Source organism: Sapajus apella, unplaced genomic scaffold (genome assembly GCF_009761245.1).
Source record: "Sapajus apella isolate SASKATOON/1434 unplaced genomic scaffold, GSC_monkey_1.0 scaffold85, whole genome shotgun sequence".
NCBI classification, from domain to species: Eukaryota; Metazoa; Chordata; class Mammalia; order Primates; family Cebidae; genus Sapajus; species Sapajus apella.
In genome coordinates, this window is record NW_022437025.1 from 2,342,096 (window position 1) to 2,355,870 (window position 13,775).

General features: G+C 49.8%; 1 protein-coding gene across 1 annotated transcript in view; it reads left to right on the plus strand.

The window, feature by feature from the left end:
* Positions 1-4,667: 4,667 nt before the first annotated feature.
* The window catches only part of RNF4 (ring finger protein 4), a 33,032-nt gene continuing 23,924 nt past the window's right edge, over positions 4,668-13,775 (plus strand). Inside the window, exon 1 of the mRNA XM_032253965.1 lies at positions 4,668-4,809. The gene's annotated coding sequence lies outside the window, so the exon portion shown is untranslated. The remainder of the gene's footprint in view (positions 4,810-13,775) is intronic.

Here is a 13,775-nt window from a genome sequence, read left to right on the forward strand (position 1 = left end):
GGGAGGCTGAGGCAAGAAAATCACTTGAACCCGGGAGGCGGGGGTTGCAGTGAGCCGAGATTGCACCATTGCACTCCAGCCTGAGTGACAGGAGCGAAACTGTCTCAAAAAAAAAAAAAAAAAGAAAGAAAAAGAAATAAACATTGCTCACATCCTGTGTTGTGTGATCCAAGCCCATTTAATTTGATATTGAGGGAATACATTGATGATGCCTGCTCCAGAGAGCCCCTCTGAGCTCTAGCGGTTTCAAAGGGGGATTCAGTAGCTCTCATAATGTCAATCCAAAGGTAGCCAACTTCAGAATGTGCCTGATCCGAGAGCTCAGTCTCCAGTCCAGCAGCAGTTCCAGCCTGAGGAACAAAGAACCAGGTGCCCCAGTCTCACTGGCCTGAATTGAACATGCTTGTGCTGAGTGAGTTCCTGCAGTGGGGGAAGGTCTGTATGGGTGCCTGAAGCAAGCACGGTGGCAAGGCCGGAGAATTACCCTTCATCTAGGAGGCTAACCTCTGGAGCAGAGTGGAGATGTAGCAGCTAACAGAGGTGCAAATGACAACACTACTGGTTGGCAGATGACAGCATCCTCCCCTGCCCCCTCCTGGACTAGCAGCCGCTCAGAGCTCGCTTGAGAGCACCTGAGGCCTCTCCCTCACACAAACCTAGGTGGGAGCAGGCCTGGCACCATTCCCTAAACTGGTGGCCTAGGAGTAGGCATTGCCTGGTAGAGTGGTGGCAAATGTCTGTGTATCCCCGTCCCTTGTTTTGTGACTTTACACCTCCCATCAAGAGGCGAAGTGTATTTCCCCCAGCCCTTGCATCTGGTCTGGCGTAGGGTGCAGCAGAAGTGGCCGTGTGCCAGTTCTGAGTCTGGGCCTCAGGTGGCCTTGGAGCTCCCACTCGTGCTCTTGGAACCTCGCCCAGGTGGCCCTGTGCAAGCATGACTAGGGTGGCCTGCTGGGAGGAGACGCCATGTGGAGGCCAGTTATCTCAGAGGCCATCCTAGACCATCAGAGCCCAAAATGTGAGGACAGCCAGACAAGAACCTCCCCCGCCCCCGCTGGCTTGTAGATTCATGAGCAACAATAAATGTCTGTTGTTCAAAGTATCAAGCTTTGGGGTGGTTTGTTCCAGATCAATAGCTAACAGACACACCCTCAACAGCCCAGGGCCTTCACTGGAGACCCTTGCCTGCCCCTCCCTGCACAGGCTCTTGCTCCTCCCTCGAAGGGGGCCAGCCAGAGGGAACTATGGCCCAGCAGGTGTTGGGAATCCTTCTTGGAAGCTTTCCTGGCTGCACTGCCTGGGAGTGGACATTCTGAGTGCAGGCTCGTGAGAAGATCCCTGCTGACAGTGTTGAGACACACTTGGACGGGGCTTTCTTTGGAGATAGTTAAGAACAGATTCAGTATCATCTGGTGTGAAGCCCAGGAACCTGCATTCAGCTGGTTTCCATGTGTGGGACTATGGGAGCACCAAGGTGCCAGTCTTTTCTCCAAGCTGTGGGCCTTCAGGGCCCAAGGGAAGCGCTGTTTGTGAAGGAGCAAGTTCAGTACAAGTGAGACTCGGAGAGGACTTGAAGCTTTTGTTTGTTTTTGAGGTAGGGTCTCGATTTGTCACCCAGGCTGGTGTGCAGTGACATGATGATAGCGCATACAGCCTTAAACTCTCAGGCTCAAGTGATCCTCTTGCCTCATCCTCCCTAGTAGCTGGGACTACATGCACTTACCACCACACCAGGCTAATTTTTTGTTTTTTTGTAGAGATGAGGTCTCACTATGTTGCCCAGGCCGAAGGCAGCTTTTGGGCATGAAACTGGTATTTCTAGAGACTTTGTTTTTCAACATCCCATCTTCAGCGTATTACAGTTACAAACAGAAAACTAACTTTTCCTTAGCCTGTGAAATGCAAATTACCAATCTTTTTTTCTAAATCAGATTTTTTTTTTTTTTGAGAGAGGGGGTCTCTTTCTGTCATTCAGCCTGGAGTGCAATCGCAGCTCACTACAGCTATGACTTCAAGGGCTCAAGCAATCCTCCTGTCTCAGCCTCCTGAATAGCTGGGACCACAGGCACATGCCACCACACCTGGCTAGTGTGTGTGGAGATGGGGTTTTACCATGTTACCCAGGCTTGTCTATAAACTCCTGTGTGTGTGTGTGTGGAGATGGGGTTTTACCATGTTACCCAGGCTTGTCTATAAACTCCTGTGTGTGTGTGTGTGTGTGTGTGTGTGTGTGTGTGTGTGTGTGTGTAGATGGGGTTTTACCATGTTACCCAGGCTTGTCTATAAACTCCTGTGTGTGTGTGTGTGTGTAGATGGGGTTTTACCATGTTACCCAGGCTTGTCTATAAACTCCTCAGCTCAAGCAATCCTCTCACCTCAGCCTCCCAAAATGTTAGGATTACAGGCGAGAGCCACCATGTCTGGCCTAAATCTGATTTTTTTTTTTGAGACGCGGTCTTGCTCTTTTGCCAGGCTGGGGTGCAGTGGCATCATCTTAGCTCACTGCAACCTCCATCTCCCAGGTTCAAGTGATTCTCCTGCCTCAGCCTCCCGAGTACCTGGGATTACAGCTTCCCGTCATATTTTTAGTAGAGACGGGGTTTCTCCATGTTGGTCAGGCTGGTCTCAAACTCCCAACCTCAGGTGATCCACCCGACTCAGCCTCCCAAAGTGCTAGAATTACAGGACTGAGCCACTGTGCTGGCCAAATCTGATTATTTTTAACCACCATTTTGATTAGTCACATTTGGCCCCATTTATGAACTGAGATTCCCTTAAACATTTTCAACTGCATTTATACATGCAGAATCTAATTCTATTTTTCAGCATTTCGGTTGTCTGCCTTATCAAGTTCTCATAGATATATGAAATGTCTACATTGAAACTTTTAAGTTCTCTTTGTTCCAATTATAATCACAAACTTCAGAAAATCTTACACCTTTCAACCTACAATCACTATCAAAATTAAATACTTAGGGCAGGGGGTGATGGCTCACACCTGTAATCCCAACATTTTGGGAGGTCAAGGTGAGCAGATAGTTTGAGCCCAGGAGTTCAAGACAAGACTGAGTAACATGGTGAAAGCCTGTATCTACAAAAAAATACAAAAAAAATTAGCCGGGCATGGTGGCACGCACCTGTGGTCCCAGCTACTCAGGAGGCTAAGGTGGGCTGATCATCTAAACCTGGGGAGGCTGAGGCTGCAGTGAGGCATGATCGTGCCACCGCATGCCAGCCTGGGTGACAAAGTGACACCTCATCTCAAAAAAAAAAAAAAGATATTTTACATGGGAATTAGATTTATCCATCAGATACTCTGCCATGCCAAATTTCCTTACAATTACAAAAAGTAGCAAACACATACTGTTTGTAAACTCAACACAAAAACGTTAATGCTCTGGTTTCTATCTGCCTTGTCGTTCCAATATTTGACTCAATTTTCGAGGTTAGACATTCACTGTAAGGTGGCCAGGTGAGGTGGCTCACACCTGTAATCCCAGCACTTTAGGAGGCCGAGGAGGGTGTATCACCTGAGGTCAGGAGTTCGAGACCAGCCTGGCCAACCTGGTGGAACCCCCGTCTCTACTGAAATTACAAAAAAAAAAAAAAAAAAAATTAGCGGGGCGTGATGGGGACTGTAATCCCAGCTACTTGGGAGGCTGAGGCAGGTGAATCGCGTGAACCCGGGAGGCGGAGATTGCGGTGAGCCGAGATCACGCCACAGCACGCTAGCCTGGGCAAGAGGGAAACTCCGTCTCAAAACAAACAAAAACAAAAACCAGAAATTTACTGTAAGGAAACAATGCAACCCAAGGCATTTGGGGTGAGCTTCGCGTCGCCTGAGGATGCCGAGGGACCAGAGATGCCGGCCCTGGACTAAGGTCTGGGTATTCTCAGGCAGCAGGGATAATGTGGGCTATTTTCCTGGCTGCAAAAGCCATGTCCAAGTCCAGCTCAGGACAGAGCTCAAGAAACGCACCAGCCACTCTCCAGTCCGACCGGGGCCTGCATGCACCTGCGCTGTGCGCCCCGAGTCCACGCTCCGATAACTCTTCCTCGGTTAGGCATAAGTCTCCACCAGGGTCCTCGCAGAGGCGGGGACCCGCACGCCGGCCCAGGGTTTGGCACGCCGAGGGCTGAAACAGAACCAGCCTGGTTTCCACCCATCGTCAGAGCCCCCAGGCCCAGCACCCTTCCTCACAAAGGCCTCGTTAGAAGGCGAGGATACGAGAGCTGGGAGACGGGCGCGGAACGGCTTCGGTGCGCACGGCCCGCTCCGCGCCTCCGCCAGCTGCGTCAAGCCAGGGACACGGCGGCTGGTGTGCAGCTGGAAACCCAGAAATGGGCCGCTCGGGATTCGCTCGACTCCGGAGGCCGCTGGCGGGCCGGCTCCGGCGGCACAGGGGCGGTCAGCGGCTGCCGAGGACAGGTGCCCGGGCCGCCCTGACGCCACGACTACCTAAAGGCCTTACAGGAGGGGCCTTGCCGGCGCCTTCTCTTGTCGGAAGGTGCGCGTTCGGACGCACTATTGTGGGCGGGGCCGGAAAGAGGCGCGCTTTAAAGTAGTAACAGATGGTTTTCTTATCCAATAGGATTAAAAAATGCCTCCCTACCCGGCCGACCGCGGAAGTAGAGGCGGCGGGCTGCCAATGGGGACCTCAGGGGGGCGGAGCCGATGTCTCCGAAGCGGAAGTGGGTCGCTGATGAGGCGGCGGCATCTTGCTTGAGGGGCTCTCCTCGGCGGCCGGAGAAGGAGCTTCCTCTCTGGAGTGTGACGGCGGCGGCGCCTGCGGACATAACCAGCTACAGGTTAGGCCGGGCTTTGCGGGAAGGCAACGGAAGGTCGGAGCCCGTGCAGTTGCGAGGTGTGGACGGCTTCGCGGCCTACACAGGCCTGGGCGCCCGCTTTTTAGGAAGCTGCCTTGCGCGGCACGGCCCGGGCGAGGTCCCGCAGTCCGGGACCTCGAGCCAGCTCTGGCCGCTCGCACCGCGGTCCGTGCGGGCGCGCGGAGCCCGGCTTGGCGCGGGAAACGGAAGTTGGGAGGCCTGTGTCTGGGTCTCGGCTCACCCCGGCGGGCCGCGGCCGTGGGGCTTAGTGCATAGCCTAGGAAGGGAAACTGAGGCTCGGGGGGGCGGGAACGCCCCCAAGGTCACTCGGAGAGTCGAGCGGAGGTGTGCCGTTGGGGGACGACCTGGACAGGGTTTTTGTTCCCTGCTGAGGACGCCGCCTTTGTGTTCGCGCCGCAGCCCCGCCATCCCGGGGCCTGCAAGTTCGCCGGGGTGCCGGGGCCGCGTGGCGGGGCCTTTTGTCGGTCGGGGGTGTGAGGACGCAGCGGGCCTGACGGTGGGGGCGCCGAGCTCGCAGTCTCAAACTTAGTACGGCCTCGACTTCCGGGTGCGCTTCCGGGCCCCGGCGGGTGGTTGGAAGAACGTGTGACTGTGAGGCTTGCGGCCCAGCCCTGCACCGCCCGGGCCCTTCGCTGCCCCGGCGCGCCTGTAGACAGGTGCATGAAGATTGTGGCGACCGGAAACACAGTTGCTAGTAAACACCGCTTTTCCACGGCTGATCCATCGAGGGAGGAGGGAAAGGATCGAGCTTGGGCGAGCTGTTTTTGTAGGGATTTCAGCTTTTGTCTTTTACTTGTCGGTTGCTACGGACGTTCACAGTCTTAGTACCCTTCGTCCTGTTTCTGCGCCAAGTTCTTGAGCCAGACCTAGGGTCTCAGCTCTGGAGCCTGCCTTAGACTGTCCAACTGGTTGGGGAGACCGAGGTCTAGAAAAGTGAGGTGGTCTGCCCAAGGTCACGCAGCTGTTTGGCAGCCGATGAGGTTAGGTCCTAACTGCGGGATTAGGCTTTTTAATTCAGTGACCAGGAGTTTTGGGACTGCTGACAATAAAAGGCAGAGACACTGAAGGGAATCTTTTGTTACTTTCTTGGTGATTTGCTTTTTAATGGACAAGGACACACTGAGTTCAGCTTTACCTGTGAGTTTGGGGTGAAATAGGAACATTCGAGTAGAAAGATGTATTGCTGGCTTTTGTATTGCCTGAATTTGAGTTTCCAGATATCTTTAATACATTGTATATTGATCTTTTCTTAAATTACTACCTTTGTAAGCAGCTTTTGTGGGCACTGTTTTTCTAATCTTCTCCATGAAATCTTAATGCCACACGTAAACTATCGCTTTTTATATAATATATGCACATCTGTGCTTTGTACATAAAATGAGTAAGATTTTTCACTCACCTTGATCAAAGTCGCATATATATTTTTGAGGTCTCCTGTGTGCCAAACTTTTTGCTTGGAATACAGCAGTAAACAAAATAGTCACAGTGGTGGCCCTCCTGTAGCTGGATGAAGGTGGAGGGAATAAGAGATACCTCATTTTATTGTGCTTTGCAAACACTGCCTTTTTTGCAAGGTGAAAGTTCATAGCAAGCATTCATGGAGCAAGTCTGTAAGTGCCAGGCATTTTTTCAACAGCTTGTGCTCACTTTGTGTCTCTTGTGTCACGTTTTGGTAATTCACAACATTTGAACCTTTTTTTTTTTTTTTTTTTTTGAGACGGAATCTCACTCTCACCCAGGATGGAATGCAATGGTATGCTCTCACCTCACTGAGACCTCCTGGGCTCAAGTAGTGATTCTCTTGCCTCAGCCTCCCAAGTAGTTAGGATTACAGGCACGTACCACCACACCCAGCCTTTTTTTTTTTTTTTTTTTTTTTTTTTTTTTTGAAACACAGTAGATCTCTGTTGTCAGGAGCCAGGCTGGAGTGCAGTGGCTCCATCTCGGCTCACTGCAGTCTCCGCCTCCCGGGTTCAATCAATTCTCCTGCCTCAGCCTCCCAAGCAGCTGGGACTACAGGCGCTACAGGCACATGCCACCACGTCCAGCTAATTTTTGTTTTTAGTAGAGACGGGGTTTCACCATATTGGCCAGGCTAGTCTTGAACTCCTGACCTCATGATCCACCCTCCTTGGCCCCCGAAAGTGCTGGGATTACAGGCGTGAGCCAGTACGCCTGACCCACACCCAGCTAATTGTTATATTTTTAGTAGAGACAAGGTTTCATCATGTTGGCGGGCCAGGCTGGTCTCGAACTCCTGACCTCAAGTGATCCACCCACCTCGGCCTCCCAAAGTGCTGGGATTATAGTCATGGGTCACCATGCCCAGGCTCAAACTTTTTCATTACATCTGTTACGGTGATCTGTGATCAGTGGTTCGGGTTACCATGAAAAGCATTTATATAAGACAGTGAATTTAATCGGTGAATGTTGAGTGTGTACTGACAGCTCCAGTGACTGGCAATTTCCAGTCTCTCTCTCCAGGCCTGTCTATTTCTTGAGACACAATATTGAAATTAGGCCAGTGTCCCTATAGTGTCCTCTTAAGTGTTCAGGCAAAAGAACCAGTCAGTTCTATCTCTCTTATTTTAAATCAAAAATTAGAAATGATTAAGCTTAGTGAGAAAGGCATATCAAAAGTTGAGATAGGCGAAAAACTAGGCCTCTTGTGCCAAACAACAGTTAGCCAAGTTATGAATGCAAAGGAAAATTCTTAAAATTAAAATCGACCAGGTGTGGTGGTTCGCCTGTAATTTCAGCACTTTCACACGCCTGTAATTTCAGCGCTTTGGGATGCTGAGGCAGCCGTATCACAAGGTCAGGAGTATGAGACCACCCTGGCCAATATGGCGAAACCCCATCTCTACTTAAAAAAAAAAAATTAGGTGGGCATGGTGGTGTGCGCCTGTAGTCCCAGCTACTCGGAAGGCTGAGGCAAAGAATCACTTGAACCCGGGACTTGGAGGTTACAGTCAGCGCAGATTGCGCTGCTGCACTCCAGCCTGGGCAACAGAGCAAGACTCCATCTCAAAAAAAAAAAAAAAAAAATTGCTGCTCCAATGAACACATGAATGATAAGCCAAACAGCCTTATTGCTGATAGGGTGAAAGTTTTAGTGGTCTAGATAGAAGATGAAACTATCCGTGACGTTCCCTTAAGTGAAAACCTAATACAGAGCAAGGCCCTAACTCTCCAGTTCTGTGAAAGGTGAGGAAGCTGCAGAAGAAGAGTGGAGCTAGCAGAGGTTAGTTCATGAGGTTTAAGGAAAGAAGCCACCTCTGTAACAGGAAAGTGTTGAGGTGTTGGTGTAGAAGCTGCAGTAAATTATACAGAATATATAGCTAAAGCAATTGATGAATGTGGCCACACTAAATAACAGACTTTCAATGTCAATGAAACAGCCTTATAAGGGGGAAAGATGCCTATCTAGGACTTTCATAGCTAGAGAAAGGTCAGTACCTGGCTTCAAAGGACAGTTGATTCTTGCTAGGGGCTAATGCAGCTGGTGACTTTGTTTTAACCAGTGCTCATTTACTGTTCTGAAAATCCTAGGGCCCTTAAGAATTATGCAAAAATTGGCCGGGCGCAGTGGCTCACGCCTGTAATCCCAGCACTTTGGGAGGCCGAGGTGGGTTGATCACGAGGTCAAGAGATCGAGACCATCCTGGCCAGCATGGTGAAACCCCGTCTCTACTAAAAAATACAAAAATTAGCTGGGCATGGTGGTAGGATTATTACTAAACAGTAATCCCACCTACTCTAGAGGCTGAGGCAGGAGAATTGCTTGAACCCAGGAACCAGAGGTTGCAGTGAGCCAAGATCACGCCACTGCACTCCAGCATGGGCCACAGAAGATGACATTGTCTCAAGGAAAAGAGCCAGACACTTGGCTCATGCCTGTAATTCCAACACTTTGGGAGGCAGAGGCAGGTGGACCATGAGCCAGGAGACCCTGGCTAACTGGGTGAAACCCCACCTCTACTAAAAATATAAAAAATTAGCGGGGCATGGTGGCACACACCTGTAGTCCCAGCAACTGAGGAGGCTGAGGCAGGAGAATTGCTTGAGGTGGAGGTTGCAGTGAGCCAAGATTGCGCCACTGCACTCCAGCCTGGGTGGCAGAGTGAGACTCCGTCTCAAAAAAAAAAAAAAAAAAGTAGCCTGAAGATGTTACTGAATTGCTGCAGTTTGTTTGTTTTTTTTTTTTTTTTTTTTTTTTTTTTTTTTTTTTGAGACGGAGTTTCGCTCTTGTTACCCAGGCTGGAGTGCAATGGCACGATCTCGGCTCACCGCAACCTCCGCCTCCCGGGTTCAGGCAATTCTCCTGCCTCAGCCTCCTGAGTAGCTGGGACTACAGGCACGCGCCACCATGCCCAGCTAATTTTTTGTAGTTTTAGTAGAGATGGGGTTTCACCATGTTGACCAGGATGGTCTCGATCTCTTGACCTCGTGATCCACCCGCCTCGGCCTCCCAAAGTGCTGGGATTACAGGCTTGAGGCCACCGCGCCCGGCCGAAAGTGGTTTCTTGAGGTGGAATTTACTGGTGAAGGTGCAGTGGACATTGTTGAAAGGATTATAACAAAGGATTAGAATATTTTTATAAACTTAGTTAATAAAGCAGTGGCAGGGTTTGAGAGGATTGAATCCAGTTTTGAAAGAAGTTCCACTGTGGATGAAATGCTGTCACACAGCATTGCACGCTGCAGAGAAATCTTTCATGAAGGAAGAGGCAACTGATGCGGCAAACTTCATTTTAAGAAATTGTCAGGCTGGGCATGGTGGCTTATGCATGTAATCCTAGCACTTTGGGAGGCCAAGTCGGGCAGATCACGGGGTCAGCCTGACCAACATGGTGAAACCCTGTTTCTACTAAATATATAAAATTAGCTGCGCATGGTGACAGGCACCTGTAATCCCAGCTACTCAGAAGGTTGAGGCAGGAGAATCACTTGAACCCAGGAGGTGGAGGTTGCAGTGAGCCCAGATTGTGCCATGGCACTCCAGCTTGCACAACAGTTCAAGACTATGTCTCAAAAAAAGAAAAAAGAAAAAATTGCCGGGCGCGGTGGCTCAAGCCTGTAATCCCAGCACTTTGGGAGGCCGAGGCGGGTGGATCACGAGGTCAAGAGATCGAGACCATCCTGGTCAACATGGTGAAACCCCGTCTCTACTAAAAATACAAAAAATACCTGGGCATGGTGGTGCGTGCCTGTAATCCCAGCTACTCAGGAGGCTGAGGCAGGAGAATTGCCTGAACCCAGGAGGCGGAGGTTGCGGTGAGCCGAGATCGCGCCATTGCACTCCAGCCTGGGTAACAAGAGTGAAACTCCGTCTCAAAAAAAAAAAAAAAAAAAAAAAAAATTGTCACAGCTGCCTCAATCTTCATCAACCACTGCCCTGATCCGTCAGCAGCCATCATCGGGGCAAGACCCTTCACCAGCAAAGGGATTATAATTTGCTGAAGACTCAAATGATCACTAGCAATTTTTATTATTTTTCTAGAAACAGAATCTCTCTTGGCTGCCCCATTGGAGTGCATTGGTGCAATCGTAGCTCACTGCAGCCTCCGACTTCTGGGTTCAAGAGATCCTCTTGCCTCAGCCTCCCAAGTAGTTGGGATGACAGGCACATGCCACCACACCTGGCTAATTTTTATCAAATTTTTGTTGATGGGGTCTTGCCATGTTGCACAGGCTGGTCTCAAACTCCTGGTTTATGATTCAATATCTATGGTTGAGTGATTCCCTACTTCTTACTATCTCTTACAGAACTGCCCTGTAAGTTAGTTGTCGTTAGCCCCATTTTACTCTTCCTGAGGCACGGGGAGATCAGGGTCACTTGTCCAAGGTCACACAATTAGTAAGCAGAGCTAGCAACTTTACCCCTGACTCCTGCCTCTGTTCCTTTTGTTAGGCTTTGTTATGTTACCTGCTTTTTTGGTGTGGTAGGAAAGCACATGGCCAGTTTGTAGTAACTTCAAATAGTAAAAATAAAACTTAGTAGTATCTTTATTTTTGCTTTCACCCCAGAGGAGTCTAAATAAATATCCTCAAGAAACTTTACTGATTCTCAGTTTCTAAGTTTTCTCCTCTCAACAGCTAGGGGAAGTTGTCTTGGGGCCTAGGCATTTCCATGTCTGCGGCACCTCACCTCTTACTTTAGCCAAACTAATGCTAAATTCTGCTGCTTGCTATAGCAGCATTCTTGTAACCTGCATAAAATTTGCTTCCTTTCTAAGTAGCTTGATGTCTTCCAGTGTTGGTTCTGAAAAGTTGAAAATACCTCAGGTAGAAATGCACCCTCTTATTCTCCCATAATGATCATCTGTGTGGTTTTTGTTTTGTTTTGTTTTTTTAAGAGGAGGTGGTCTCGCTGTGTTGCCCAGACTAGAGTGCAGTGGCTATTTGTGGGTACAATTATATAGCACAGTACAGCCTCAAACTTCTTTTTTTTGAGACGGATTCTCCCTCTGTCACCAGGCTGGAGTGCAATGGCACGATCTTGGCTCACTGCAACCTCCACCTCCTGGGTTCAAGCCAATCTCCTGCCACAGCCTCCTGAGTGGCTGGGATTACAGGCACATGCTACCACATCCTGCTCATTTTTGAATTTTTAGTAGACGGGGTTTACTATGTTGGTCAGGCTGGTCTCAAACTCCTGACTTCGTGATCCACCCACCTCAGCCTCCCAAAGTGCTGGGATAACAGGTGTGAGCCGCCAGGCCCGGCTTTTTTTTTTTTTTTTTTTTTTTTTTTTTTTTAAAAAGACCGAATGTTGCCCTGTCACCAAGGCTGGAGTGGTGCAGTGGTGCAATCTCAGCTCAGTGCAACTTCTGCCTCCGAGGTTCGAACGAGTCTCCTATCTCAGCCTCCCTAGTAGCTGGGATTACAGGTGTGCACCACCATGCTTGGCTCATTTTTATATTCTTAGTAGAGTTGGGGTTTCACCATGTTGGCCAGGCCAGTCTTGAACTCCTGACTTCAGGTGATCTTCCCACCTTGTCCTCCCAAAGTGCTGGGATTGCAGATGTGAGCCACTGCACCAGGCCAGTCGCAGAATAAATTTTTAAGCAGCAAAGCATTCAAAAGATGAGTTGGTTAGCCAGGCATGGTGGCATGCACCTGTAATCTCAGCTACTGGGGAGGCTTAGGCAGTAGCTTGAACTAGGAAGGTGGAGGTTGCAGTGAGCCAAGATTGTGCCACTGCACTCCAGCCTGGGCGACGGAGACTCCATCTCAAAAAAAAAAAAAAAAAAAAAAAAAAGATGAGTTGGGTGCTATTAAAGGCATTCAGGTATGGTTTTTGTTTGTTTTTGTTTTTTGGGGTTTTTGTTTGTTTTGAGATGGAGTTTTGCTCTTGTTGCCATCTCAGCTCAATGCAAACTCCGCCTCCTGAGTAGCTGGGACTACAGGCCTGTGCCACCGCACACGCTAATTTTGCATTTTTAGTAGTGATAATGTTTCTCCACATTGGTCAGGTTGGTCTCGAGCTGACCTCAGGTGATCTGCCCACTTCGGCAGGTGCTGGATTACAGACATGAGCCACTGAACCCAGCCAGGGTTCAGTTTTATAGGGGAAGCAGACCATAAAGTTTGGAAAATTTGCAACCTGAAAGTGCGATAGAAAATAAAATTTCGTTTTCTGAGGAGAAATTAAAGCCATCTGCAGGAATGTTAATCCCCAAGACAATGGGGGAAAATGTCTCCAGGGCATGTCAGAGGTCTTCATAGCAGCTCCTCCCATCACAGGCCCAGATGCCCGGGAGAGAAATACTGTTTCCTGGGCTGGGTCCAGGGTTCCCTTGCTGTGCGCAGCCTAGGGACCTGGTGCCCTGTGTTCCAGCTGCCCCAGCTCTGGCTGAAAGGGGTAGAGCTCAGGCCATGGCGTCAGTGGGTACAAGCTCCAGGCCTTCGCAGCTTCCACCTGATGTTGAGCCTGCGAGTGCACAGAAGTCAAGAATCAGGTTTTGCCGGGCGCGGTGGCTCAAGCCTGTAATCCCAGCACTTTGGGAGGCCGAGGCGGGTGGATCACGAGGTCAAGAGATCGAGACCATCCTGGTCAACATGGTGAAACCCCGTCTGTACTAAAACTACAAAAAATTAGCTGGGCATGGTGGTGCGTGCCTGTAATCCCAGCTACTCAGGAGGCTGAGGCAGGAGAATTGCCTGAACCCAGGAAGCGGAGGTTGCGGTGAGCCGAGATCGCGCCATTGCACTCCAGCCTGGGTAACATGAGTGAAACTCCGTCTCAAAAAAAAAAAAAAAAAAAAAAAGAATCAGGTTTTGGAACCCTCCGCCTAGATTTCGGAGGATATGTGGAAACACCTGGATGCCTGGGCACAAGTTTGCTGCAGGGTGGGGCACTCATGGAGGACCTCTTAGAGCAGTGCAGAAGGAAATGTGTGGTTGGAGCCCCCACACAGAGTCGCCACTGGAAAACCACCTAGTTGAGCTGTGGGAAGAGAGCCACTGTCCTCCAGACCCCAGAGTGATGGATCCACTGACAGCTTGCACCGTGCACCTGGAAAAGCTGCAGATGCTCAGCGCCAGCCTGTGAAAGCAGCTGGGAGGGAGGCTGTACCCTGCAAAGCCACAGGGGCAGAGCTGCCCAAGACCTTGGGAACTTAACCTCTTGCATCAGCATGACCTGGATGTGAGATACAGAGTCAAAGGAGATCACTTTGGAGCTTTAAGATTTGACCACCCAGCTGGATTTCAGACTTGCATGGGACCTGTAGCCCTTTTGTTTTGGCCAATTTCTCCTATTTGGGATGGCTGTATTTACCCAGTGTTTGTACTCCCCATTGTATCTAAGAAGTAATTATATTGCTTTTGATTTTACAGGCTTGTAGGTGGAAGGGACTTGTCTTGAATGAAACTTTGGACTGTGGACTCTTAATACTGAAATGAGTTAAGACCTTGGACTT